A 6000-nucleotide genomic window follows, 5' to 3' on the forward strand; every position below is an offset into this window, starting at 1 on the left:
ACAGACTGGAATCTAATCGAGGGGTTCGGGGTGGTTTATATATAGAATAACAGATACCCGGGAGTGAGTTACAGACTGGAATCTAATCGAGGGGTTCGGGGTGGTTTATATATAGAATAACAGATACCCGGGAGTGAGTTACAGACTGGAATCTAATCGAGGGGTTTGGGGTGGTTTATATATAGAATAACAGATACCCGGGAGTGAGTTACAGACTGGAATCTAATCGAGGGGCTCGGGGTGGTTTATATATAGAATAACAGATACCCGGGAGTGAGTTACAGACAGGAATCTAATCGAGGGGTTCGGGGTGGTTTATATATAGAATAACAGATACCCGGGAGTGAGTTACAGACTGGAATCTAATCGAGGGGTTCGGGGTGGTTTATATATAGAATAACAGATACCCGGGAGTGAGTTACAGACTGGAATCTAATCGAGGGGTTCAGGGTGGTTTATATATAGAATAACAGATACCCGGGAGTGAGTTACAGACTGGAATCTAATCGAGGGGTTCGGGGTGGTTTATATATAGAATAACAGATACCCGGCAGTGATTTACAGACTGGAATCTAATCGAGGGGTTCGGGGTGGTTTATATATAGAATAACAGAAACCCGGGAGTGAGTTACAGACTGGAATCTAATCGAGGGGTTCGGGGTGGTTTATATATAGAATAACAGAAACCCGGGAGTGAGTTACAGACTGGAATCTAATCGAGGGGTTCGGGGTGGTTTATATATAGAATAACAGAAACCCGGGAGTGAGTTACAGACTGGAATCTAATCGAGGGGTTCAAGGTGGTTTATATATAGAATAACAGAAACCCGGGAGTGAGTTACAGACTGGAATCTAATCGAGGGGTTCGGGGTGGTTTATATATAGAATAACAGAAACCCGGGAGTGAGTTACAGACTGGAATCTAATCGAGGGGTTCGGGGTGGTTTATATATAGAATAACAGAAACCCGGGAGCGAGTTACAGACTGGAATCTAATCGAGGGGTTCAAGGTGGTTTATATATAGAATAACAGAAACCCGGGAGTGAGTTACAGACTGGAATCTAATCGAGGGGTTCAGGGTGGTTTATATACAGAATAACAGATACCCGGGAGTGAGTTACAGACAGGAATTTAATCGAGGGGTTCGGGGTGGTTTATATACAGAATAACAGATACCCGGGAGTGAGTTACAGACTGGAATCTAATCGAGGGGTTCAGGGTGGTTTATATACAGAATAACAGATACCCGGGAGTGAGTTACAGACAGGAATCTAATCGAGGGGTTCGGGGTGGTTTATATACAGAATAACAGATACCCGGGAGTGAGTTACAGACTGGAATCTAATCGAGGGGTTCGGGGTGGTTTATATATAGAATAACAGATACCCGGGAGTGAGTTACAGACTGGAATCTAATCGAGGGTTCAGGGTGGTTTATATATAGAATAACAGATACCCGGGAGTGAGTTACAGACTGGAATCTAATCGAGGGGTTCGGGGTGGTTTATATATAGAATAACAGATACCCGGGAGTGAGTTACAGACTGGAATCTAATCGAGGGGTTTGGGGTGGTTTATATATAGAATAACAGATACCCGGGAGTGAGTTACAGACTGGAATCTAATCGAGCGGTTCGGGGTGGTTTATATATAGAATAACAGATACCCGGGAGTGAGTTACAGACTGGAATCTAATCGAGGGGTTTGGGGTGGTTTATATATAGAATAACAGATACCCGGGAGTGAGTTACAGACTGGAATCTAATCGAGGGGTTCAGGGTGGTTAATATATAGAATAACAGATACCTGGGAGTGAGTTACAGACTGGAATCTAATCGAGGGGTTCAGGGAGGTTTATATATCGAATAACAGATACCCGGGAGTGAGTTACAGACTGGAATCTAATCGAGGGGTTCAGGGTGGTTTATATATAGAATAACAGATACCTGGGAGTGAGTTACAGACTGGAATCTAATCGAGGGGTTCGGGGTGGTTTATATAGAGAATAACAGATACCCGGGAGTGAGTTACAGACTGGAATCTAATCGAGGGGTTCGGGGTGGTTTATATATAGAATAACAGATACCCGGGAGTGAGTTACAGACTGGAATCTAATCGAGGGTTTCAGGGTGGTTAATATATAGAATAACAGATACCCGGGAGTGAGTTACAGACTGGAATCTAATCGAGGGGTTCAGGGTGGTTAATATATAGAATAACAGATACCTGGGAGTGAATTACAGACTGGAATCTAATCGAGGGGTTCAGGGAGGTTTATATATAGAATAACAGATACCCGGGAGTGAGTTTCAGACTGGAATCTAATCGAGGGGTTCAGGGTGGTTTATATATAGAATAACAGATACCTGGGAGTGAGTTACAGACTGGAATCTAATCGAGGGGTTCGGGGTGGTTTATATATAGAATAACAGATACCCGGGAGTGAGTTACAGACTGGAATCTAATCGAGGGGTTCGGGGTGGTTTATATATAGAATAACAGATACCCGGGAGTGAGTTACAGACTGGAATCTAATCGAGGGGTTTGGGGTGGTTTATATATAGAATAACAGATACCCGGGAGTGAGTTACAGACTGGAATCTAATCGAGGGGCTCGGGGTGGTTTATATATAGAATAACAGATACCTGGGAGTGAGTTACAGACTGGAATCTAATCGAGGGGTTCGGGGTGGTTTATACATAGAATAACAGATACCCGGGAGTGAGTTACAGACTGGAATCTAATCGAGGGGTTCGGGGTGGTTTATATATAGAATAAGAGATACCCGGGAGTGAGTTACAGACTGGAATCTAATCGAGGGGTTCAGGGTGGTTTATATATAGAATAACAGATACCCGGGAGTGAGTTACAGACTGGAATCTAATCGAGGGGTTCGGGGTGGTTTATATATCGAATAACAGATACCCGGGAGTGATTTACAGACTGGAATCTAATCGAGGGGTTCGGGGTGGTTTATATATAGAATAACAGATACCCGGGAGTGAGTTACAGACTGGAATCTAATCGAGGGGTTCAGGGTGGTTTATATATAGAATAACAGATACCCGGGAGTGAGTTACAGACTGGAATCTATACGAGGGGTTCGGGGTGGTTTATATATAGAATAACAGATACCCGGGAGTGATTTACAGACTGGAATCTAATCGAGGGGTTCGGGATGGTTTATATATAGAATAACAGATACCCGGGAGTGAGTTACAGACTGGAATCTAATCGAGGGGTTCGGGGTGGTTTATATATAGAATAACAGATACCCGGGAGTGAGTTACAGACTGGAATCTAATCGAGGGGTTCGGGGTGGTTTATATATAGAATAACAGATACCCAGGAGTGAGTTACAGACTGGAATATAATCGAGGGGTTCAGGGTGGTTTAGATAAAGAATAACAGATACCCGGGAGTGAGTTACAGACTGGAATCTAATCGAGGGGTTCAGGGTGGTTTATATATAGAATAACAGATACCCGGGAGTGAGTTACAGGCTGGAATCTAATCGAGGGGTTCGGGGTGGTTAATATATAGAATAACAGATACCCGGGAGTGAGTTACAGACTGGAATCTAATCGAGGGGTTTGGGGTGGTTTATATATAGAATAACAGATACCCGGGAGTGAGTACAGACTGGAATCTAATCGAGGGGTTCAGGGTGGTGTATATATAGAATAACTGATACCCGGGAGTGAGTTACAGACTGGAATCCAATCGAGGGGTTCGGCATGGTTTATATACAGAATAACAGATACCCGGGAGTGAGTTACAGACTGGAATCTAATCGAGGGGTTCGGGGTGGTTTATATACAGAATAACAGATACCCAGGAGTGAGTTACAGACTGGAATCTAATCGAGGGGTTCGGCGTGGTTGATATACAGAATAACAGATACCCGGGAGTGAGTTACAGACTGGAATCTAATCGAGGGGTTCGGGGTGGTTTATATATAGAATAACAGATACCCAGGAGTGAGTTACAGACTGGAATCTAATCGAGGGGTTCGGCGTGGTTTATATATAGAATAACAGATACACGGGAGTGAGTTACAGACTGGAATCTAATTGAGGGGTTCGGGGTGGTTTATATACAGAATAACGGATACCCGGGAGTGAGTTACAGACTGGAATCTAATCGAGGGGTTCGGGGTGGTTTATATATAGAATAACAGATACCCGGGAGTGAGTTACAGACTGGAATCGAATCGAGGGGTTCGGGGTGGTTTATATATAGAATAACAGATACCCGGGAGTGAGTTACAGACTGGAAACTAATCGAGGGGTTCGGGGTGGTTTAAATATAGAATAACTGATACCCGGGAGTGAGTTACAGACTGGAATCTAATCGAGGGGTTCGGGGTGGTTTATATATAGAATAGCAGATACCCGGGAGTGAGTTACAGACTGGAATCTAATCGAGGGGTTCGAGGTGGTTTATATATAGAATAACAGATACCCGGGAGTGAGTTACAGACTGGAATCTAATCGAGGGGTTCGGGGTGGTTTATATATAGAATAACAGATACCCGGGAGTGAGTTACAGACTGGAATCTAATCGAGGGGTTCGAGGTGGTTTATATATAGAATAACAGATACCCGGGAGTGAGTTACAGACTGGAATCTAATCGATGGGTTCAGGGTGGTTTATATGTAGAATAACAGATACCCGGGAGTGAGTTACAGACTGGAATCTAATCGAGGGGTTCAGGGTGGTTTATATATAGAATAATAGATACCCAGGAGTGAGTTACAGACTGGAATCTAATCGAGGGGTTCAGGGTGGTTTATATTTAGAATAACATATACCCGGGAGTGAGTTACAGACTGGAATCTAATCGAGGGGTTCAGGGTGGTTTATAGATAGAATAACAGATACCCGGGAGTGAGTTACAAACAGGAATCTAATCGAGGGGTTCGGGGTGGTTTATAGATAGAATAACTGATACCCGGGAGTGAGTTACAGACTGGAATCTAATCGAGGGGTTCAGGGTGGTGTATATATAGAATAACTGATACCCGGGAGTGAGTTACAGACTGGAATCCAATCGAGGTGTTCGGGGTGGTTTATATACAGAATAACAGATACCCGGGAGTGAGTTACAGACTGGAATCTAATCGAGGGGTTCGGGGTGGTTTATATACAGAATAACAGATACCCAGGAGGGAGTTACAGACTGGAATCTAATCGAGGGGTTCGGGGTGGTTTATATATAGAATAACAGATACACGGGAGTGAGTTACAGACTGGAATCTAATCGAGGGGTTCGGTGTGGTTTATATATAGAATAACAGATACCCGGGAGTGAGTGACTGACTGGAATCTAATCGAGGGGTTCAGGGAGGTTTATATATAGAAAAACAGATACATAGAACATAGAAAGCCACAGCACAAACAGGCCCTTCGGCCCACAAGTTGCGCCGATCACATCCCCACCTCTAGGCCTATCTATAGCCCTCAATCCCATTAAATCCCATGTACTCATCCAGAAGTCTCTTAAAAGACCCCAACGAGTTTGCCTCCACCACCACCGACGTCAGCCGATTCCACTCACCCACCACCCTCTGAGTGAAAAACTTACCCCTGACATCCCCCCTGTACCTACCCCCCAGCACCTTAAACCTGTGTCCTCTCGTAGCAACCATTTCAGCCCTTGGAAATAGCCTCTGAGAGTCCACCCTATCCAGACCCCTCAACATCTTGTAAACCTCTATCAGGTCACCTCTCATCCTTCGTCTCTCCAGGGAGAAGAGACCAAGCTCCCTCAACCTATCCTCATAAGGCATGCCCCCCAATCCAGGCAACATCCTTGTAAATCTCCTCTGCACCCTTTCAATGGCTTCAACATCTTTCCTGTAATGAGGTGACCAGAACTGCGCGCAGTACTCCAAGTGGGGTCTAACCAGGGTCCTATAAAGCTGCAGCATTATCTCCCGACTCCTAAACTCAATCCCTCGATTAATGAAGGCTAGTACGCCATACGCCTTCTTGAC

Source organism: Mustelus asterias, unplaced genomic scaffold (assembly GCF_964213995.1).
Source record: "Mustelus asterias unplaced genomic scaffold, sMusAst1.hap1.1 HAP1_SCAFFOLD_2790, whole genome shotgun sequence".
Classification (NCBI taxonomy): domain Eukaryota; kingdom Metazoa; phylum Chordata; class Chondrichthyes; order Carcharhiniformes; family Triakidae; genus Mustelus; species Mustelus asterias.